Source organism: Somniosus microcephalus, chromosome 15, assembly GCF_052327205.1.
Source record: "Somniosus microcephalus isolate GS21.2 chromosome 15, FLI_Smic_1.0, whole genome shotgun sequence".
Lineage (NCBI taxonomy): Eukaryota > Metazoa > Chordata > Chondrichthyes > Squaliformes > Somniosidae > Somniosus > Somniosus microcephalus.
Window position 1 is genome coordinate 58,061,957 of NC_141001.1, and position 24,529 is coordinate 58,086,485.

General features: G+C 44.9%; 1 protein-coding gene across 3 annotated transcripts in view; it reads left to right on the plus strand.

Annotated features, from left to right (window-relative positions):
• The window catches only part of pik3c2a (phosphatidylinositol-4-phosphate 3-kinase, catalytic subunit type 2 alpha), a 144,532-nt gene that overhangs the window by 10,738 nt on the left and 109,265 nt on the right, over nucleotides 1-24,529 (plus strand). The window contains exon 1 of one of the 3 annotated variants that reach the window (XM_086007857.1): nucleotides 8,473-8,641. The exons of the other annotated variants lie outside the window; for them this stretch is intronic. The gene's annotated coding sequence lies outside the window, so the exon portion shown is untranslated. Of the gene's footprint in view, nucleotides 1-8,472; nucleotides 8,642-24,529 lie in introns of those variants that run through there. 3 annotated transcript variants of the gene reach the window in all.

Genomic DNA, 24,529 nt, shown 5'->3' on the forward strand with positions numbered 1-24,529 from the left:
TATATATGTTTGCTCACCTGGGTGTTACAATTTGTGTCTGCTGCTGGTATCTACTCTGGTTCAGTGGTGTCAGCCATTCTCTTGAGTGGTCTGGTTGCCTTTTTACAGCAGTTGACTCCCACTCCCCTTTTATCTGGTCAGGCAGTAGTGGGATGGGGAAGTGTACCAATGAAAATCTCTTGTGATCGGGACTGGATCTCTGCCACTGTTTGGGATCTGTGTGAAACAACTGCCCATCCCACATTCAAATTGCCTCTCGCCTGCTTAACATGGAGCAGGCTGGGTAAACCACTTCCTTTCAGTAAAGCTTCTACCCAAAACTTACATTCAAATCAAATATGTTCAAAACTCGTTCATGGAAAAATGCCCAAAGTATTCTGAATTGTGATGCTGGGTTGGGAGGAAGTATATCCCTCCTTTCTCTCCCCATTCCACTGTGACTGCAACATTGTGGAAGTTTTAATTACATGGCTGACTTGTGAGCTTCCAACTTGTACAGGGTGTAGATGTGTAGACTGCGTACCCAAGAGCCACTGAGATTTAAAATGTCAAGAGGATTGCTTTTTGCTTTGACTACAAGGTTAACTAAGTTGGACACCCTTGCTGTTGGCTTATTGCTGTTGGCAATTCCATGTCGTCCAAAATGATGGTTCGTGGAAGATTTAAAAATGTTGTGCAATGCAATGATGGGCAACAAACTTGACCAGACAAGAAAATGCTGAATTGGGATTTTCTGTAGTAGTATTTGGAATTCTGGAATGTACGTGCTTGTGAGTTCAGGTCTGCCTCCTGTACAAAGCACTAGAGCAGGAGCAGCAACCTGTAGTTCTAGGGCCATCTGGCTGTTGAAACCCAGGCAACATCATCCTATTTGCACTTGTGTATTTGCTTGCTGATTTGTCCTGTTTGAATTCTGTGGGCCCAGAGCTATGAAAAGTACTGTTTTAGCATACTTACCGTCTAAATCAAAACACATGTCTATCAGCAACTTCAGAGATAATGGAAATGAATGACAACATCGACGTGAACTTTATCTGTTGCCCCGAGGCTCTATAGTACAGACTTGTATGACGCAAAGATAAAAGGTTTAGCCACGCGGTCAATAGAGAGCTGAAATTTACAGTCGTGGGTGGGGGAAATTTATGTTGTAATGTCTGTGCAGATAATACCTGTTGCTTATTGATGGGACTGAGGTTGTCATAGGGCTGAGTACAGGGAAGTGATTACAGGGAAGTTTTGAGTGAGAAATACTGCAAACTTTGAACACTGACGTTTCAAGGGGAAAAATTTGTGTTGTTTTATGTGGCTTCTTAAACTGGTACTTGGTGGTTTTCGTGTTAATTCTGTTCCAGAATATGAGGAAGTGCTTATGATAAAACCATGTCTTGTGGTTCCTGTCCCCGCCCCCCCCCCCCACCCCATTTACTGTTAATCATTTTTGTTTTCCTCCTGCTTTCCCATTTGGTTCACACCCAAACCGGAAGTTTTAACGAGGGGAGCTGTCGTGGAGGAATTGGTGCTAGACTTCTGAGACCCACTTAATGATTTAGCCTGATGAGTAAATAGGAAACATACGAAAAGAAATGATCTCATTTGGGCTGCAGCAGTTAATGAGATGGATCTGCGAGGGTGCTGAATTCACCTCTTTCACCGTGTGTGCTAATTGAGCTGCTTCACCCCATTGGGCACAGTAACTCCCATCAGATAATTCCCCAGTTCCTAACAATACTTTTTTTTTAAACTCCAAGCTGTTTTCAATTTATATTTTCAACACTTGTTATCCTGCTGACTATAAAGGGGCATTCATAATGCAGTTCAAAGAAAAAGCATGTGTAGAAACTTGACATACTCAAGATGAAGAACAGATGATACCATGGTGATATTGGAGGTTGCAGATGTCGCTTGTTGGTATTCTTGTTGCCTGGATGTGCCAGAGGATGAAAACCTGCTTTGGATCCCAGTTTTATATTTGCAGCTTACTGCTGTAAAGTGCCCACAGTGAATGCTTTGTTAGAGTTCAGCACACCAGAATAGAGCCTCTCTTCAGTCTTGCAGCAGCGACTTGAGAATTTTATTTAGCCTTGCATCTTATCAAGTAGCTCAGTGCCAGTGCAGTGCCAGTTCCTGATGCTGAATTCACAGATGGGGCTAGTGATGGCATCACCTGCAGAATTGTGAACGGTGGCTTGTGTATTCAGTACTCTAGTAGGTGTGTTGTAAAACTAATCCTACATGCCAACCTACCACACTTAGAAAAGCTGAGTAATAGCTTCAAAACCGCAAACACTTGGAACAATGGCGTGAGGGCGAGAAGCCCTCAATCAAAGGCCTAAGACAAAGGTCACGACCTCCGAGTTAAATTCCTCTTTATTACATTAGGCTTTCAGGATTTTCATTGTTATTTTTCAGTGAAAACTGAAACCCATTAGCTCCAAGTCAAAAGTCAAAAGAAAATGCAATTGCTGGAAGTCAAACAAAAGTAGGAAATGCTGGGAACACTCAGGAGACCAGTCAACTGTGGAGAGCACAGGCTCTTCAGCACTGCAGACGGGTCTGTACCTGAAATGTAACTACTTTCCACAGATGCTGACTGACCTGTGCGTTTCCAGTATTTTCTGTTTTGTCCCAGTTGCCTCATGTATGATGTACAAAAAGTAATCACAATGACAACACAGTAGCCCATGTACTTTTCATGGAATGTTAGGTGTAGTCGCAGCTTTATTCATCAGTTATATAAAGGGGCTGGTGGAAACTAAAGTGCACAAAATGTAATTTAATTCTTCCTAAAGAGAATTTTTGCAAATAAATCCAAATAGTTTATTCAATCTACTGTAATCAGTATTAGTAGCTCAGTAATGCAACTATAATGGGTAGCAACTGTACAGCAAAACAAACACTTTTTACTTAATGAACCAATGCCCTTGCCATTCTCGGTATGTTGGACGCAACATTCACTTTGGAGCGGTACTTGTGTGTAGCTTTAAAACTCATTCTGCTTCTCCGATGTGCTGCGGGTAGCCCAGGGCAATGTGCAGCAGGATGGTGGTCATGCTCAGTGATCTGGCTGCCAGCATTGTTCTCTTGTCCTTTTGACAGTGGTTCGGGAAGTGGGGGAGGGGTGCGGGGGAGCTGCTGACTTGGTTTATTTTTAGGTTGGAACTACCATGGCAAAGTAGAAGAGAGGAAATAGAGCTCAACATCCATGGATATCTCGTTGGGAACAATGGTGTGACTATTTTGGTGTATCCTTAGAATGTATTTGTATAAGAGTTACTGGAAGTTTATACAGGCAACTTGCATTTCCACAAGTACACTGCTGACACCCTGGTATACTTCTCCACCCCTCCACTGCCTCTGTATTGTTGGACTGCTTTCTGACATTCAGTCTTGGATAAGCTGCAATTTTCTCTGACTAAACATGTGGAGGACCAAAGCTTATTGTCTTTGGCCCCCGCCACAAACTCTGTACCCTTACCACTATCTTGGGTGGAACCAGACTTTTCACAACCTCTGCATCCTATTCGACCCCAAGCTGAGTTTCCAACCCTATATCCTGTCCATTACAAAGACCGCCTAGTTCCACCCATATAATATCACCTGCCTCCACCCCTACCTCAGCCAATCTGCTGCTGAAACCATCATGTATGCCTTTGTTAGCTCCATACTTGACTGTTCTAATGCTCCCCTGGTCATCCTCCCATCCTGTATCCTCCATAAACTTCAGATTATCCAAAACGCAGCCTGTATCCTGTCTTGCTCAGCCCGTCCTCACTGATCTATGTTGGCTCCCAGTCCTCTAATGTTTCAAATTTGAAATTCTAATTGTGTTTAAATCCCTTCGTGGCCTCACTTCCTCAACTCTTCCCATCTCTGTAACCTCTATCATCCCATCTCCCCAGTTCCTCTGACTGGCCTTTTGTGCATCTTCCCCTCCCTTTGCCTGACCATTGTCTGCTGTGCCTTCAGCCACCTAGGCTCACACTTTGGAATTCCTTCCCTAAACCCCTTTGCCTCTCCACCTCCCTCTCCTCCTGCAAGACCTGCCTTAAAACCCACCTCTCCTACCAAACTTGAATTCACCAATCCTAATATCTCCTCCTTTGGCTCAGCATCTATACTTGGATTATGAAGCGCTGTGGGATGTTTTTTCTAAAAGGTGCTGTATAAATGTATTTTTTTAAAATTTCCCCCAGCCACAAAGAATGAACTTGCATTTATATAGTGCCTTTCATGACCTCCTGGATATCCATGGCACTTTACAAACAATTAAGTACTTTAAAATGTTGTCACTTTTTTATATATCAGACATTCTGCTTCAGTGATGTTGGTTGAGGGATAAATGTTGGCCAGGATAGGACAGAACCCCTGTTCTTTGAATCCATTGAGGGCACATGGGAATTCGGTTTAACACCTCATCCAAAAGACGGCACCTCCAACAGTGCAGCACCCCCTCAGCACTGTAGTGAAGTGACAGCCTAGGTTATGTGCTCATGCCTCTGGAGTGGGCCTTGAACCCACGACCTTCTGACTCTTGACACGAGCACTGAGTCAAGACTGATGTCTTTCATACATGCACGTGGCATATCAATGAGAGAATTTCACAGATTTTGCATTGCAATTCATTGTAGTACAAGTTTTATAAGATTTTATAAGGTATTGTGGGCAATTTGAAGTCCTAAAGATCTAGAACATTTAAATAGCCATGCAAGTTGCACGACTGGCCACTGATAGCTGACTGCAAATATGAGCAATTGACAACTATATGTAATGGAGTTGGTACAGAAAATAGGTGCTTTTCTCTCACATTAGAATTGGCATCAGACGTCTCAATTGTTCAGCTAAACTTGTTTCCTTGCATTTAACAAGCACCTATTGTCTTTCTATTCTGGATTTTTCACACCGCACAGGAGTGCCAGCCAAGGTTGATTTTATCTCCCTTTTCAATTAGTGCCATGGGGCTTTTAACGTCCAACTGAAGAAGACCAGGGAATTTTCCTGGTGCCCTGTCCAACGTTTCCCCTCTTAACCAACATAAAACACAAGATTCGAAAAAGCAATAGAAAATGCTGGAAAAACTCAGCAGGCCAGGCAACATCCGTGGAGAGAAAATAGTCAACGTTTCTGGTCAAACTTTTTTTTGCTATTGTAAAACACAGATTCAATGGTTGCTCATCTCATTGTTTGTGTTGCTGTCACAGAATTGCTACTGCATTTGCCTTTGCAACCGTCACAGCACTCCCAACATTAATTCATTGTTTGAACCGCATTTCCCCAATTCTGCTGTGGTTGCAGAATTTAGGCTTTGCGCTGAAACTGAAAGCTGATTTAAGGCAAGAAATGCTTCGGTGAAAGTACCTCACTGAGTACGAGCAGGGTCTTGTCCACTGTTGCTTCCCAGTGTATGGAAGAAAATTTAAATTGAGCAAAAAAAAATCCCAGAATGTTTGTTTTTCCTTTTTTCACTCGAGTTCCTGGAAAATATGCAAAGGAATAGGCTTGTGTTAAATTTTCCTCTCCCTCTGTTTGAATACATTCTCCTGTCATGGTATTATTGAGACATTCCCCTCCCACTGAGTGCACAGAAAGTAAGAGATCCCACACACACAATGTGGTAGAATATTTCCACACAGTGTGAAGTGTTTTGTCTCTGTCACCTCGGGCACTACTGTTGCCTATAGTCGAAGTAGAGATTTCATTTAAGAGGCCAGTAATTCCTCTTTTAGCAATACATAAGTGAAATGGGTGTTACTTTCCACAATATAGTTTGTGTGCCTGTATTGTAGAAGTGAACTTTATTTTCCCATTCCTGCTTTGACGAGCAGCTGATCTTCAAACACTTGAATATTCATACTAGATTTATTTATAGTAATTTTGTTGGCCTATATTGGTAGCTGTATGAGCTATATGAAAAATCACTCAACATTCATTCTGTCCCTTGCATACCTCTGCAGCAGCTTGCAATAACTGTATGTGTGATGGACTGGTGATGTGTGCCAATGGAGCTTTATATCATCCTCTTCACTATGTACATCTTTTGATTACACCTGTCAGAATTGCACAGATTTACCGAAAATAGGCCATCATCTGAAGCCACAACCTCAATTAGTTAGGAGCTGAAGAAAGCTGATCTTTTAGCGATTTGGATGGTGTCAAATTTGATGGAGAAACTGGTACAGGTACACTATCCCTTATCCGAAAGCCTTGGGACCAGCTGAGTTTCGGTTTTCGGAATTTTTCAGATTTCAGAAGGTATTATAAGACTGGAAAATTTGTATTTAATATAAATTTTAAAAGTTCAGGCTACCTCTTGCGACTGTTCCATGTCTCATTCCCCTTCCTGCTTCTCTGGAAAGCCAGATATCGGCTGACTCCTACTAAGCTGGCCTGCAAATCAGGTCGGGTGGGGGGGAGAAAAGAATATTGGACGGGCCACGGGTCGGGTGTGGGGGGGGGGGCGGAGAAAAGAATATCGGACGGGCCGCTGCAGCTATCGGACAGGCCGCTGTATTGTTGGGTTCACTCTCCCGGTACCTCCTTCACACTGTCCTGCTTGGCCTGCAATCTCCTACCCAGGAGGGAACTCTGTGACCCTCTGCCCTGCTCAGCGTAAGTCGTGCACCACTCTGGTCATGTGCGCACGACTTCCGCTGAACAAAAAAACTTTCGGTTTTTAGAGGTTTTCGGTTTTTGGAAGTTCGGATAAAGGATAGTTTACCTGTACTGGATTGCACAGTTTTGTGCATAACTCGATGCCTGATTCCTTTGAAGCTGTACAATGGAACTGTCATGTTCTTCATGCTGGGACTGTGCTTCTTGCACAGTCAGAGTTGATCATGGCTTAAAGGTGTGGGTTATAGTTGATTAAAAAAAATTAAGGTTTATTTTAAGTATTGGACCATGACACGCACAAGGGAGATTTATGTGACTAAATGCTGTTATACAAGCTGCAAAGCAGGAGCATTTTACAGGGCTTTAGTTTAGCTGATGGTGAGTTATGGGATTGTAATTAAATCGCAGGGTTCTTGTGGGTGCCTTAAACCACAGCAATAAAGATGGATTTATGACCGAATGCAAACTTGATTTACAGCCTTAAACTTTTTGCCAGCTAACTCTTTAGCATGGTATACCAAACAATATTTTGGATTCTGGCTATTAGTGTGCATGAGTGCCATTTGGAGTTGGGAGATTGTGTGATGGATGTGAAAAGGTAAAACAGCAGTTTGATATTTGTCCGGAAGAGATGTGATGTTACGTGGTGGGTCCTGCTGTGTTTAAATATTAAAAATAAGTAAAGCTCCGTACATACTTTCTTGTTTTCTCTTGTGGGTTATTGGTTTAAACAATACTTTTAAAAACTATTGTAACACACTATTGGATGTGCTCGTCTCTTGAAGTGGATGGTTAACCCACAGCTTTTTGTCCCTGGGCAGCCACTTCCAGGGCATGTTACATTACTGGTGTCCGGACGGCATATGCTTAACCAAGGGTTGATTTACGAAGCATGTCTTTGATCCTGGCAACAGACTGTTGTACCACACTCTGGATAGCAGTGTGGACCAGATTGTAAGCCTGTGTGTTGATTCATGGAAACACTGTACCTGGATCGATACATCAGCAATAATAGGTCTGTGGCATGTTGACTGACGTGCTTAGCTCTGAATTTGATTTCAAACTGAATTCAAACTGAGGTCAAACTTGGGGTACCTATTTAGTTTGATTTGCAACTCTAGTAGATCAGTTGTTTCTCTTGTAGAGTAATTTAAACCTTTGTTCCACCCCCCCCCCCCCCCCCACTAACCTGTTGAAGTAACCTGTAAGAGGAGTATTCAGTTTGTATCATGAAGTATTAACCAAAGGCTATACAAATTATTTTTGTTGGCCAGCCTCCCACACCTCTCTAATTTAAAAAAAAAATAAAGCACAAAAGAATGAGTAGTGGAGCCGAGTAAAAATGGTGCAAATCAGGCCAATGATGTGTTTGCTGTGCTGTTGGGTTTACAGGAACTGTTACTGGCACTGCACGTCCTCAGGAATTGGGGAATCTGTAATCTCTTGCCAGATAACACAATTGTCTCTATTTAACCTTTAACCGTGTAGAATAAATGAGGGGCCCATATGGTTGGCACAAAAGCCAAACATTCCTCAAGAATTTCCCAACTTTTATGTCAATTTTCCTTATATTCAGTAACCTGTTCTGATTGTGCTTTGTAATAGTTAATGCTCTTGACTTAATTTTTTTTAAAGCTTAAGCAGAATTAGAGACTTTTTAAAGATGGCTTTAGATCAGTGATGGGTACTGGCATTCAACAAACAATACATTATAACCTGATGGCAATCTGCTTACATTGCTTGTGAATGAATGTAGAGATAATTGATTTAATAGATGTTTATTGGAGGGGAAAGAAGAGAAGAAGCTAAGAATTAACTTCGTCTCATGTTGAGGGAAACTGGCTTTCCGAAGAAAGTATCTTGTGTTCATTCCACTCTGCTATTATGTTGCAGCCCTTGTATGCGATTGCAAAATTACTTTAGCTTGGATTTGAGACGACTGGCCTGATTTGTTCAAGTCAGGTCTTTGAGCCGTGTACAACCTTGGAGAAGGCTGCAGCATTGCAACATTATAACCCACAAGTCTAGAATGGTATGTGATTTTTGTTGAAATGTTTATAGCAAGCTACGCTTCTTACTAAGTGATCTTATTTTTCATCCATAAATCCAGCCTTGGGTTTATTTTTGTAGATTATAGAATGTTGAGGCAGTCATTGCTTCATAGGATTTTGTACCTTTTTGGTTTTGGTAGTCTGGAATTGCAGTCCAATCTTGGGTTGCTATTGGCATATTGAAATTTCTATTTTTCAGATGTAATTACTATTATTGAGCCTTTTTAAAAAAAAAAAAAGTGTGCATTTGTATTCTATCTTAGGCAGTCCCTCGGAACTGAGGATGACTTGCTTTCACATTATAAATGAGTTCTCGAGTGACTAATAAGTCCAATGCGGGACCTACAGTCTCTGTCACAGGTGGGGCAGACAGTGGTTGAAGGGGCGGGTGGGTGGGGTGCTTGGGTTGACTTGCGCTTGACTTCGCCGGCGCTTGCTCCCGGCGAAGAGACTCGGTGTTTGGCGCCTTCCCAGATGCTTTTCCTCCACTTTGTGCGGTCTTGTGCCAGGGATTCCCAGGAGTCAGTGGGGATGTTGCACTTTTTCAAGGAGGCTTTGAGGGTGTCCTTGAAGCATTTCCTCTGCCCACCTGGGGCTCTCTTGCCACGTCCGAGCTCCGAGTAGAGCGCTTCTTTTGGGAGTCCCTTATCGGGCATGTGGACAGTGTGACCCGTCCATCGGAGTTGATCGAGCGTGGTCAAAGCTTGGCTGTTGGCCTGAGCAAGAACACTGACGTTGGTGCGCCTATCCTGCCAATGGATTTGCAGGATCTTGCGGAGGCAGCATTGGTGGTACTTCTCCAGTGCTTTGAGATGCCTGCTGTAGTTGGCCTATGTCTGAGTCATACAGGAGGGCGGGTACCACTACTGCTCTGTAGACCATGAGCTTGGTGCTGGGTTTGAAGTCCTGGTCTTCAAACACACTCTTCCTCAGGCGACCGAAGGCTGCACTGGCACACTGGAGGCGGTGTTGGACCATACCTATTTGTTAAATATAAAGTTTGAGATTTCCTACATTACAACAGTGATGACACTTGATGTACTTCACTGCTGTAAAGCACTTTGGGACGTCCTGAGGTTATGGAAGGCGATGTATAAATGCAAGTCTTTTATCTCTTCGCCATTATAGTGACATGTCTGGGAGGGTTGTTTACTGCACTGAAGGACTTGTCCACAGTCTTAAGAACCTATTGCCGTAGGTTATTTTTCATGGCTTGTCAAGATTACTCGGCCCATAGAACAATGTCAGTATTTTTGCAATGGATCAACGTGTAGCCAGCCTCCAGGGGCAATGTACACCTGGCATCACTAACCTACCCAACATTCTGCTGTCACAGTCCAGAAAGCTGCCCATGCAACCTTCTTGCAAACTGCCTGTGACCGGGACTTGTAATATGTACTTGCCTTTTAAACACGCATCATGGTTTTTTTTTTTTTTTTGCTGCCTTTAGTTGGGCACTGTTAGTTCTTTATGCAGGCACATGTGAACTACAATTTTCCTGGAGTATGGAGAGCAAGGTATAAATTAGAGCATTGATTTCTCTTCAGCATTGGAGATATGTAAAGTTATAAATAATTTATTTAAGTAGATGATATTCTGTACCACGCTGTGGGTGCACAAGAGCTGGCTTTTGATTTTCTCTTGGTAAATTCTTATAGCCAGCAAGATAGACATTTCTGTGGCCGCAGACATGACTCCAGGATGGTATGTTGCCTCCCTGGTGCCAGGGTCAAGGATATCACTGAGCGGCTGCAGGACATTCTGAAGGGAGAGGGTGAACAGCCAGAGGTAGTGGTCCATATCGGTACCAATGACATAGGTAGAAAGAATGCAAGCAGAATATAGGGAGCTAGCAAAATTAAAAAGCAGGACCTCCAAGGTAGTAATCTCAGGATTAATCCCAGTGCCACGTGCTAGCAAGAGCAGAAATAGGAGAATAGACCAGATGAATGCATGGCTGGAGAGATGGTGTAGGAGGGAGGGATTTAAATTCCTGAGGCATTGGGACCAATTCTGGGGAAGGTGGGACCTGTACAAGCTGGACGGGTTACACCTTGGCAGAACTGGGACCAATATCCTCGCAGGGGGGTTTGCTAGTGCTGTTGGGAAGGATTTAAACTAGTTTCAGGGGGCTGGGAACCTACGTGTGGGCCCAGAACAAAGAGAAACAAAGCTGGAAGTGCAAGTTAGAAAAGTAGTCAGCAAAACTAGTAGGGAGCAGAAACTAAGGCCAGCAGTAAAGAGGGTCAAAGTGCAGAAAAATATTAAACGGGCAAAGTTGAAGGCACTTTATCTAAATGCACGTAGCATTCGCAAAAAGGTGGATGAATTAATGGCACAAATAGAAGTAAATGGGTATGATGTAATTGCCATTACAGAGACATGGTTGCAAGGTAACCAAAGCTGGGAACTGAATGTTCCAGGGTACTCAATATTTAGGAAGAACAGGAAAAGAAGGTGGCGTAGTACTGTTAATAAGGGATGAGATCGGTACAGTAGACATAAGATCTTGACTCGGCAGATCGTGATGTAGAACTAGAATCAGTTTGGGTGGAGCTAAGAAACAGCAAAAGGCGGAAAACATTGGTGGGAGTAGTGGTAATGTAGGGCTTAATCAATTAAGAGATTAGAAGTGCATGTAACAAGGGCAATACGGTAATCATGGACTTTAATCTACATATTGACTGGGCAAATCAAATTACCAATAAGGGTGTGGAGGACGAATTCTTGGAATGCATGCGAGATGGTTTCCTGGATCAGTATGTGGAGGAACCAACCAGGAAACAGGTTATTCTGGATCTGGTACTGTGTAATGAGAAAGGGCTAATCAATAATCTTGTGGTAAATGGGCCTTTAGGGACAAGTGACCATAATATGATTGAATTTTATGTTAAGTTTGAGAGTGATGTAGTCCAATCTGAAATTTAAGGTCTTCAATCTAAACAGAGGAAACTACAAGGGTATGAGGGACAAGTAGATTGGGAGACTACACTAAAAGGTATGCAGGTGGACATACAATGGCTAACATTCAAGGAAATAATGCATAACTTGCAACAAACATATATTTCTCGAGGGCATAAAAACCTAAAAGGAAAAGTGATCCAACCATGGCTAACAAAAGAAATTAAAGCTAGTATTAAGTCAAAGGAGGAAGCTTATAAAGTTGCCAGAAAAAGCAGTCAGCCTGAGGATTGGGATCTTTTCAGAAATCAGCAAAGGGGGACCAAGAAATTGATAAAGAAAAGGAGAATGGAATATGAGCACAAACTAGCGAAAAATATAAAAACAGATTGTAAAAGCTTCTATAGGTATATGAAAAGGAAAAGACTGGCGAAGGTAAATATAGGTCCTTTACAGTCAGACAGGAGAATTTATAATGGGGAATGAGAAAATGGCAGAGAAATTAAATAAATACTTTGTTTCTGTCTTCACGGAGGAAGATACAAAACAACTCCCAGAAATACGAGCAAACCAAAGGTGTGGTGAGAATGAGGAACTTAGATTATTATTAGTAAAAAAACAGTACTAGCAAAATTAATGGGACTAAAAGTCGATAAATCCCAAGGACCGGATGACCGACATCCTAGGGTTTTGAAAGAGGTGGCCATTAGGATAGTGGACGCATTGGTTGTCATCTTCCAAAATTCTATAGATTCTGGAATGGTTCTTGCAGATTGGAGGATAGAAAATGTAACCCTGCTATTTAAGAAAGGAGGGAGAGAGAAAACGGGGAACTACAGACTTGTTAGATTCCAGCATTTTCCCAACTACTGATGTGAGGCTATTATAAAGGATGCAATAACTGGGCACTTAGAAACTAATAGTAAGATTGGGCAGAGTCAACTTGGACTTATGAAAGGGAAATCCTGTTTGACAAACCCATTGGAGTTCTTTGAGGATGTAACTAGTGGAGTAGACAAAGGGGAACCAGTAGATGTGGTGTACCTGGATTTTCAGAAGGCCTTCGATAAGGTCCCACACAAGAGGTTGGTCAACAAAATTAGGGCACATGTAATTGGGGGTTATGTACTCGCATGGATTGAGAATTGGTTAACACAGAAAATAAAGAGTAGGGAAAAAGCGGGTCTTTTTCAGGATGGTAGGCTGTGACTAGTGGGGTACCGCAAGGACCGGTGCTTGGGCCCCAGCTATTCGCAATCTATATCCATGATTTAGATGAGGGGACTAAATGTAACATTTCCAAATTTGCTGCTGATACAAAGCTAGGTGGCAGTGTCAGTTGTGAAGAGGCTTCAAGGGGATCTCGACAGGCTCAGTGAATGGGCGAGAACATGGCAGATCGAATATAATGTGGATAAATGTGAAGTTAGCCACTTTGGTAGAAAAACAAAGGCAGAGTATTTCCTAAATGGTGAAAGATTGCGGAAATGCAGATGCTCCAAGGGACTTTGGTGTCCTTGTACATGAGTCACTGAAAGTGAATGTGCAGGTGCAGCAAGCCATTAGGAAGGTTGGTCTTCATTACAAGAGGATTTGAGTACAGGAGTAAAGAAGTCTTACTCCAATTATATAGGGCCTTGGTGAGGCCACACCTGGAGTACTGTGTACAATTTTGGTCTCCTTACCTAAGGAAGGATATACTTGCCATAGAGGGAGTGCAACAAAGGTTCACAAGATTGATTCCTGGGAAGGCCGGACTATCGTATGAGAAGAGATTGAGTAAACTAGGCCTGTATTCTCTTGAATTCAGAAGAATGCGAGGGGATCTCATTGAAGCATACAAAATTATTAAAGGGCTTGATGCTGGGAGAATGTTTCCCTTGGCTGGGGAGTCCAGAACCAGGGTCCACAGCCTCAAGATAAAGGATAGGCCATTCAGGACTGAGATGAGAAGAAATTTCTTCACACAGAGGGTGGTGAATCTTTGGAATTCTCTACCCCCAGAGGGCTGTGGAGGCTCAGTCATTGGGTATATTCAAAGCAGAAGTCGATTGCTTTCTGACTAGTAAAGGCATCAAGGGATATGGCGATAGGGCCGGTGAATGGAGTTGAGGCAGAAGATCAGCCATGATCTCATTGAATGACGGAGCAGGCTCGAAGGGCCGAATGGCCTACTCCTGCTCCTATTTCTTATGTTCAAGAGAGTTCATCCAATCAAACTGAGCTGACTTTTAATCCCATCTCGGGTGACAAGTATCACCTGTACTATGCAGTCTCCTTTCCTCTCTTGTCTCCTTACAATTTCAATGCATTTTTAATTTGCAGGAGCTAGTCTTAATTAATTCATTGTAAGGGCTCCCAAGAAATACTTGAATGTACAATAAATGTATTTCTAAGGTTTCAGTTGATCTCGCCAAATTGATCTAGCCATGACTTTGTTTTCATCAGTTCTAGATGGGTACTCTGTGTTTAAATGTTGTGACAGTCAAGGAAACTGTGCTATTGTCATGTTCTGAAGGAAGCACAGTATAACTTTGAAGGTTCCTATTTGTTCTTTGGGCACCCAGCCAGTCATTTCTTCACAAATTCACAAATGTTCTTTCATCTCCCTCCAAAGCATTTTGTTTTCTCTGTGTAAACATGGACCTTGTGATACAGCAAGTTTCCTGTTGCTGTTTAAAGTTGTACTTGAACGTCCACAAATGTTAGGCTATAGTATTGCTGTCTTTGGGTGTTGGAAATTAATTATTTATTCGGAGGAAAAGAGAGCATTTGGTTACTGGAGAATATTAATGAATACAAACATGCAGGTTATTGCAACACAAATGGCAAATATTTTTTCAGTCAGGCAGGGCTTGATAAATACATTGCAGGAAATGGATTTGTGGCTAAGCTACTGGTACAGCAGGTTGGATTATCAAATCATAGCGTGCTAAGGCAAGGTTGAATCTGGGTTCTATCTTGTAATTCCACATGATTAGGTTATGAGGGTGGAGGGGAGAGATTGTCTTTGTTTCAACTGAATCATTTGATGAAGGCATCAAATGAAAATGTATCTTTTTGTTTATTTCCCCTCATCCCTTCCTCTAACACTAAAGGGCCAAGGGTATGATGCTGCGACTCTTACACATTTGTCCTGTTGGCACTGGATTAGACACCATGTGAGGTGGCCAACTCCTAATTTCTTCATGTCTTTGCCACTTTCATTGATTTCTGGTATGTGTTTTGTACCTTTTACAGGTTTATAGTGGAGGACATGCTTCAAACACATAGGCTTTTGCCAATTCAGTGCATAAGTTTGCATGCAGAGCATGATGAATAACTTGTTAATTATATTTCCATTCTTCTGATTGGGGTCCTGTGTCTGCTGCTAGGAATATAAGCGGGCTTTTACATGGGGAAAAGATAGCGTCTGAAACCCAGCTGTGTTGTATGTGGAAGATATTTAAAAATCGAATGCAAATTCTAGATTTTTCTCACAAACGAACTTGTAGTAATGACATTGGCCCGTATTTTCCGATGCCTACGGGTGTGTACGGGCTGTGCATGCCCGTAGGGACATCGGAAATTCCGCTTTCAGGCATGTGAAGCGCAAGTGCTGAAAACCGGCATTTCCGATCTGTCAAGAATCCTCTTGACAGATCAGACCCCTGCCCTGGAGAAGGGCCTCGGCGGGGGGGGGGGGGGCGGAGTTCCGCTTTCTGTCGAACCTCTGCTGAAAGCCTCCTTTTACCAGCATAAGATTTGGGAAAAAGTTTTTTTTAAAATTCAACTCGTTTGTAATTTTTAAATACTTTTTAAAAAAAGGTAAGTTTATTTTTAGCCCCGTTAAATTTAATTTTTAGAAAAAAATTGAAGTTTTTTTTGTTTAAAATATTTAATTTAATGTAATTTTAACTAATTTTAAAAATGTGATTTAAATTTTTTTTTAATTTCATGTTTCTGTCTTTTTGGGGTGATCTCCATTTGTCTATTTGACAGGTCTATCTGTCAAATGTATGAAGGAGGAGTCCCTTCTCCTATTGGCTGGCCTGGTCCACGTGATCCCAGGGACACTTGCGAACTGCCTGCGCCCCTGGGATACATGGGCCCTGCGCATTTCGACTGTGGAGAGGTCCAGGAGCGGAAGTGTCCGGACCTCGGGAGCTTTCGGGTAAGAGCGTAGATTTTTTTTTTTTTTCCCCGATAGGAGGCATCTGCACGCAGGAAGCCTTCTATTGGAAATTCAGGCTATTGGAAAGAAAGAAAGATTTACATTTATATAGCGCCTTTCACAACCACCGGATGTCTCAAATTGGCTGTAAAGCGCTTAAGTACTTTTGGAGTGTAGTCACTGTTGTAATGTTGAAAGTAACCTCCATGCCATTTTAGGCCCGCCAGTAATTCTGTGTCTCAAGCTAAAAATAATAGCTTCTCCTGGAAGGGTGATCTACAAGTGTAAAAAATAAAAAGGGTTATTCTAGTGTAATAGTTATGTGACTGGACGAGTAACCCAGAGGCCTGGACTAATAATCCAGAGAATATAAGTTCAAATCCCACCATGGCAGTTTGAGAATTTAAGGGTTCATTTAATAAAAAATAAAAAAAATCTGGAAATAAAAAGCTAGCATCAGTAAAAATGACACGCTGTTGAATTGTTCTAAAAACCCAACTGGTTCATTAATGTAAAGGGTGTTGAGATACCGCAGCAAACTTGGGAGTCGAGACCAGAGTTGATGGAACACAACTGCTTTAATTTACATCATGGCAAAGAGAGAGCTTGAAAAGCTCGCGCAACCACTTAAATACTCCCCAGACAGGAAGTGCTCCCGGCAGCCTGTCCCTGCGGGAAACAAGTTGCCGGAGGAAAGGGCCCCAGGCTGGGGGCGGCTGCTGCCGGCAGTGCGCCTGCGTAAACTGTCCCTGCCGCCGTGAGCAGATTATGTCCAATAGTGGCGTGTCGCCACAGAGCTCCCCCCAGAATCCGCTTAGGAGGAGTGGACGAGTCGTGACGGTGGTGTAATGGTTCTGCCGGAGCGGCTGAGTGGCCGCCGGTCTAGTTGGTGGGGCGGGGCGGTTTGCCGCCGGCTTGCTGGCGGGACGGCCTCTAGTTGGAGGTCGGGCCACGGGGACCTGTTCCCCTGGTTCTGTGTGTGCTGGTTTGAGTCGGTCGATGGAGACTGTTTCGACCCTGTCGCCGAGTCGCAGCTTGAAGACCTTGTCCCCGGTTTGTAGTACCTCGTATGGTCCGTTGTACGGGGGTCGCAGGGGTCCGCGGTGCGCGTCGTGTTGCATGAAGACGAAGCGTGCCTGCTGTAAGTTTGGCGGGACGTGAGGTGCGAGTTCGCCGTGTCGGTTGACCGGAAGTGGGGCGAACTGTTGAGCGGAAGAGAAAGAGTTGAGCCGCTGCTGTTCGGCCGACCAAGGCGTGGTAGCCTCCGGGAGGAATTCGCCTGGTACGCGCAGCGGTTGTCCGTAGACTAACTCCACTGCTGAGGACTGGAGGTCTTCCTTGACCGCGGTGCGTAGGCCTAGTAGCACCCATGGTAGGCGGTCAGTCCAGGTACTGTCCTGCAGGCTGGCGTGGAGTGAGGCCTTGAGTGACCTGTGGAAGCGTTCACACAGCCCGTTGGCCTGCGGGTGGTACGCCGTGGTTCGGTGGAGCGTCACCCCGAGGTTGCGTGCTGTGGAGCGTCACCCCGCAGTTGCGTGCTGTGGCCGTCCAGAGTTCGGAGGTGGTTATGTCGGCCAGTACACCGAACCTCGCGACCCAGGTGTTAACGAACGCCCTGGCGATGTCGGCTGTGGTGGTGGAGGTCAGCGGCACTGCCTCAGGCCAGCGTGTGTAGCGGTCGACCATCGTGAGGAGATAAGTTTGGCCTTGCGATGGCGGCAGAGGACCGACGATGTCGACGTGTACATGGTCGAAGCGGCGGCTGGGTACCTCGAAGTCTCCCAGGGGTGCTTTTGTGTGCAGCTGTACCTTAGCCCGTTGGCAGGCGAGGCAGGAGGTGGCCCAAGTCCGAACATCTTTGCTGAGGCCGTGCCAGACGAAGCACTGGGAGAGGAGTTTGACGGATGCGCGGGAACCCGGATGGGAGAGCCCGTGGAGCGCGTCGAAGATGTGGCGGCACCAGGTTGCAGGGACGACCGGCCTGGGTTGGCCGAGTGAGACGTCGCAAGTGACTGCCGTGGCTTCGGGCCCGTGCGCGACCTTGCCTAGGCGTATCCCTGGCAGGCTGGTAGCCGCCGAGAGGAGGTCTGGGTCCGTGAGCTGGGCCGCTGCTAGTTGCGCGTAGTCGACCACTAGGTGATTTGCGCAGATGGCGGGACGGGAAAGGCAGTTGGCGACAGCGTTGTCTCTACCGGAGACGTGCTAGATGTCCGTGGTAAACTCGGACACGGCCGCGAGCTGGCGTTGCTGCCTAGCGGACCAGGGTTCGGTGTTCTTGGCCATCGCGTATGTGAGCGGCTTGTGGTCCATGTACGTGGTAAAGGGGCGGCCCTCCAGGAGGAACCTGAAATGGCGGACCGACAGGTGGTGCACGAGGAGCTCGCGGTCGAAAGTGGAGTATTTGACCTCCGGGGGGCGCAGTTGGCGGCTGTAGAAGGCAAGTGGTTGCCACGCGCCATTGACCCACTGCTAGAACACAGCTCCGACCGCATGGTCGGAGGCGTCGGTGGTGAGCGCGACCCGGGCATCGGCCCTCCGGTGCGCGAGCAGGGTGGCGTCGGCGAGCGCGTTTTTGGTGGCGTCTAAGGCGGCTGACATGTCAGCGGTCCAGGCTACGGCTATCTTGCTGGATTTACCTCGGAGGGAGTCATATAGGGGCTTCATGAGGGCTGCAGCTCTGGGGATGAACCTGTTGTAGAAGTTCACCATCCCGAGGAACTCCTGGAGGCCCTTGATGGTTTTGGGGCGGGGGAATTGCTGGACGGCCTGCACCTTGTTGGGCAGGGGGATGGCCCCAGCAGGGGTGATGTGGTGGCCGAGAAAATCGATCTCGGTTAGGTCGAATTGGCACTTCGCCGGGCTGAGGATGAGCCCGTGTTGGGCTAGGCGCCTGAACAGGATGCGAAGGTGTTCCTGTTTGGAGGAGCTGGCCACGAGAATGTCGTCCAGATAGACGAATAGGAAGTTCAGGTCCCGGAGGACTGAGTCCATAAGGCGCTGGAAAGCCTGGGCTGCATTCTTGAGGCCGAAGGGCATCTTCAGGAACTCGAACAGGCCGAATGGGGTGATGACGGCCGTTTTGGGGATGTCCGCAGGGTGTACGGGGACTTGGTGGTAACCGCGCACCAGGTCGACCTTGGAGAAGACGGTTCGTCGGGCCGAGAAGTCCTGGATGTGCGGTATCGGTCGGGGGTGGTGGCGTCGTTGAGGTGGCAGTAGTACCCGCAGGGGCGCCAGCCTCCGCCGGGCTTGGGGGCGATTGTGGAGGGGCGAGGCCCAAGGGCTGCTGGAGCGGCGGATGATGCCGCGTTGCTCCATGGCGGTGAGCTCGGCCCGCGCGATTTCCAGCTTGGCCGGGTTGAGTCTGCGGGCGTGGGCAGAGACCGGGGGGCCGGTGGTGGGGATATAGTGCTCCACACAGTGTTTGGCGGCTTTGGCTGAAAAGGTCGGGTTAGTGAGGGCGGGTAACTCGGCTAGTCGGGCCGAGTAGCCGTCCGTGGCTCTGGCGAGGCAGTAGGTCGTCAGGCCGGCCGAATGGGCCGGGGTGAATGCGCCAGGGATGGGGGCCATAGTGTCGATGCCGACGAGGCGGTGCTTTGGAATGTCGACAAGGAGGCCGTGGGCGCGGAGGAAGTCGGCGCCGATGAGTGGGCAGAGGACCTTGGCTGTGAGGAACTCCCAGCGGTAGCGGCGGCCTGCGAAGTCGAGCGTGACCATGCGGGTGCCGTATGTGCGGATGTCCGAGCCATTGGCTGTGGCCAGCGTGATACGCCGTGCGCCGCGTTGGATTTCGTGGGCGGGGGTGATGCTGTGCTGGGCTCCTGTGTCGCACCGGAATCGGCGGTTGGTGCTGTCGTCGGTGACGTACAGTAGGGGCCCTTTTTGCCCCGCGGCCATCGTGGGGGCCGGTGCGGGGAGGGTTTGAAAGTGCACGGTGGCGTCCCTGCAGGAAACAAGTTGCCGGAGGAAAGGGCCCCCGGCTGGGGGCGGCTGCTGCCGGCAGTGCGCCTGCGTAAACTGCCCCTGCCGCCGTGAGCGGATTATGTCCAATGGTGGCGTGTCGCCACAAGGGATTGCATAGACTAGGCTTGTATTGCCTTGAATATAGAAGATGATAAATTGAGGTGTTTAAGATCATCATTCAAGGATTTGATGGGGTAGATCAAGAGAAACTATTTCCTCTGGTGGAGGAGTCTAGAACAAGGAGGCACAACCTTAAAATTAGAGCTGGGCCGTTCAGGGGTGATGTCAGGAAGCACTTCTTCACACAAAGGGTCGTGGAAATCTGGAACACTCTCTCCCAAAAAGCTATTGAGGCTAGTATCAGTTGTAACAAACCGCTCCAAACATTGAAGAAGGTGGCCCACCACCACATTCTCTGAGCATCTCAGGATGGGCAATGAATGCTGCCCTTAACACACAGCTCATTGTCTATATTTTTGTTTGCAGGGACTCCAATACATAATTTACAGGGTCCCATTGCTTTCATTGAGATTCCAAGCCCAGGTGAATGTTAATTTGTGAATTGAAACCGTTTACAGCATGCACCTACAATAATCTCAGCTGGCAGTGTATTCTAGACTCACGAAAGACAGTCTTGCTCACATCTGCTTCTGAGTCCAGAGACTAACCGTAAGAACAAAAAGTTATAACTATTTATTTAAAATGTTATTTCTATGTAGCTTCAAGAAGGCCGAGAGTGAATTGATAATCAAATAAACCCTTAAACGGTCTGTGCCAGCTGCATACCCCAGCAAGCAAGAAAATACTTTTTTTTAACAAGAAAGCTGCATTTTTTTTTAGCTGCTTTATTTAGTTGCAGATCACTTTGGAGATAAACACTATAGACATTCCTGTAATTTTCGACTCCAGTAACTGTTAAACGTTTCTGCCTCTGGTTCATGTGTAAACAAAAATGGAGAAAGCAAGGTCTGTTTCCTGGTACTCTAGTCCTGCCTTTCAGTTGATTTGGTTGGTTGATGCTGAGAACCATTGATCCTGGTGGGTGGGGGGGGGGGGGGGGGAAAAGTGAATTTTTTAAAATCCTTGTGACATCTGGGTTGAAACATCCACTTTCCACTTAAATCCCTGATGTTTCAGCAATTGAGTGTGTTCAAGTAGACGCAATATGAACCGACCGACCCAACATTGCACGTTACTGAAATCCTACAGACCATGCTGACTCATCGATGACCAATCCCTTTTGATAGGAAACTGGGTCACTTTTATTAATTCTGCTCTCAAGTTGTGAATGGCTATTAATGGAATCCCACAGGAATTCTGATTTTGATCTTTTTTAAATGTCTGAATTCTGGTATTAAACTAATGTTCCCCCTGCCTTGCAACTCCATTGATTTATATTTAATTTGAAATAATTTTGGAATAAAAATTAGCTATTTTAAAAGTTGTATGAAGGTAAGAGTTGAGGTTCCTGTCTCGGCAAATATCAAAATTAGGAGGACATAAAATTAAGGAGCCTCTTCTGCATTTTCCTAAAAATTGCCTGCTGAAACAGTGAATTAGTTTGAGATTTTTGTGACTACTTGATGAATAATACCTGCAACTTTTTATTTGTTCTTTGGATGTGGGGGATGCTGGCAAGACCACATTTATTACCCATCCCTATAATTGATGGCGATCAGTGTTTGCTACAGTTTAGAAATTTAATGTTGTGCAGGTGAAAATGTTTTATGTTGCCAACTTTATTCATAGTGCACATAAGCAGATTTTTATATTTTTTACAAAGGCGATCATGTGTCTACAGCTCCTTTTTTTTATTTGGGGTGTTTCAGTTGGCATCTAATTGCTCAGCTCCATGATGTCTCCATCAGTGCTTTTCTTCAAATGAATATTCAGCCATTTTTTTAATGGACAAAACCAAACTGATTTTTAATCTTGATTAATTTGTAAGTAGTTGAGGTTTTGATGTGGAGACATCTTGATCATATATTAATGCAATGGAAGGATACAGCTTCCCTTTTCTTTCTCCCTTTTTCCCTCTTCTCTCCCTCCCCCAAGTTGCCCCTTGAAGCCCTGGCTGAGGTTCATTAAGTAAATATACACAAAGGGATAGAGTTTCCGCTTTGGGGGCAATCTGAGCACAAATTGCGCGAGTTGTTAGGGTTCAAGTTTCCGCTCAAACTCACTTGTATAATAACAAACGTAAAATCTTCCATGAACCAGCGCAATCGGCAGCGTTTTGGAACGTAACATTCTTTTCCCATTGCATTAAAAAATATTCCTTGATATATTGTAAGAGCGATAACCTGGTGCAGGTTTATTAATATAACTGAAATTGGGTTTATCACAAAAAATAAGTACTTTTTAATAAGGATACCCAGTCCGCTACCTGTGAGTGACCTGATTTTAAATATCTGAAAATGACTCACAAAACCAAACAGAACCATTTACTAGTTTCATTGGTGTACACTAGTCAGTTTCTTAATTTAAATATTAAAAAATATTTAATTTACTTTGGAAAAAATGCCAACTTGTGCCTAAAGCAAAAAAGCTTCATTTGAAGAGCCTCCTCGAAGGACTGCAAACGGGCGCAATTAATGGAAACGCGCTATACTCATTAATTCAATCTGGGAGCATAGCCAGTTTTGTGGGCGGGGCTGACTTTCAGTGCAATGTTTTTTAAACTAGCGCAGAAGATCGCGGTAACATGATTTCCGCTGGGCGTAACTTGCGCTTTAAATTCCTCAATCTTTTATGCTGGTTTGGCCGATTTCAGGCGAATTGCACAGAAAAAAAATGCAACCTTGCAAAAACTCTACCCCACTGTACCTGTGGCCAATGCACAATATGGTTCCAGTACAATCGTTGGAATTGTGTGAAAACTGTTACTTTTTTTAAAGTAACTTTATTGATTTGTGCCAGTAGATTAAAAACTTTTTTTTATTCATTCACGAATGTGGGCATCCCTGCCAAGGCCTTGGGGGGGCCCATCCCTAATTGCCCTTGAAAAGGTGAATCGCCGCCTTGAACAGCTGCAGTCCGTGTGGTGAAGGTACTCCCACAGTGCTGTTATGAGGGAGTGCCAAGATTTTGGCCCAGCGACGATGAAGAAACCGATATATTTCCAGGCCAGAATGATGTCACTTGGAGGTGGTGGTGTATTCATGCACCTGCTGTCCTTGTCCTTCTAGGTGGTAGAGGTTGTGAGTTTGGGAGATGCTGTCTAAGAAGCCTTGGCGAGTTGCTGCAATGCATCTTATAGATGGTACACACTGCAGCTATGGTGCACTGATGGTGGAAGGAGTGACTGTTTAAGAAGGTGGTGGATGGGGTGCCAAACAAGCAGGCTCCTTTGTCCTGGATCATGTCAAGCTTCTTGTGGTGTTGGAGCTGCATTCATCCAGGCAAGTGGAGAGTATTCCACCACACTCCTGACTTGTGCCTTGTAGATGGCTTTGGGGAGTCGGGAGGTGAGCCACTCGCTGCAGAATACCCAACCTCTGACCTCTTTTGGTCACAGTATTTATGTAGCTGGCCCAGTTAAGTTTCTGGTTAGTGGTGACCCCGAGATGTTAATGGTGGGGTCACCAGTCAATTAGTGGAAACAATCTGTTTCTATCAACTGTCCAATTCCTTCATAATTTTAAACAACACTACCAATTTATATCTTGATCGCCTCTGTTCTAATGAAAACTGATGCAGTTATCTATATAACCTACTCTTGAGTTTCGTCAAGGAATGCTGAAAGAACCTTGGGACGACCTAAAGTTTTATTAAACCTTGTTGCGGGTGGTTGGCATGCTGGATAAGAACTGCATTGGAGTGTCAATCTAGATTTGGCCTGAAGTGGGCCTTGAGCCCCGAACCCTCTAACTCAGGTGAGAGTGCTACCAACTGAGCCCAGCTAACATTAGTATGTTCAGGGTTTGCAAAAGCCTCATTTAAACTAAAGTAGTAGTTTTGAGGCTACCTCTGCAAAAAACCTCTGCAATATCAAATGGTGCTTTTAGGACCTAGTGGAAACTCTCAACTGTGTTCCCCATGCCTCCTTTATCACTTTTTGTGTGTTGTGCCATGAGAAATAATGTGCAGTTGCAGATTAGTTTGGGTACATCAGAATGGCAGTCTTCTGTACCCACTTAGTAATTCTAGATATTTGTTTTAACTTCATCTCTACAGACTGTTTGTTTTCTTTTCAGTGTAATTAAATTTTTCTTTAGCTATTTGATTCCAAGCCAGAATACTAGTTAATGACCAGAATGCTGCATTTAACACAACTTCAAAAAGGCTATGAATTAGCTGCATTCTACTAGGAATGATTACAAATATAGCAGGGCCAAAAATGCTGATGGCCCTCAGTTCATACATAGTAAATGCCATTGAGGCGTTGACCACTAACTCTTGATGGGTAAAAATACTGTGTGAATGGTGGTATTTACAAATTTGTTCACTTTATGAAATGACTTGGAAGTTCTTAAATGTGGAAGTTTGTACCTCAGAAATGTCATTATTGAGAACATCCAATTGAAAGAAGGGTCTTGACTTTGAAACATTTCTGAGAGAACCGTATAATGCCTCCTATATATAACTTTGTAATTTGAAGTGCAGTAACTGTTGTATAGCCAAATTACAGCAGCCATTTTGCACACAGCAAAATCCCACATGCAACAATCAGATAAATGGTCAGTTAATCGTTTTTTGGTTTAGGAGCAATGTTTGGGTGTCTTGGTTGGGCTGTCTGTGTAGAGTACCTAAGCCATACTGAGATTACAGTTCTTGGTCTTAAAAATCAATGCTGTTGATGAGGTGTACATCCCATGTCTGAACTATCATCAATGTATGCCAGGGTGTCTTG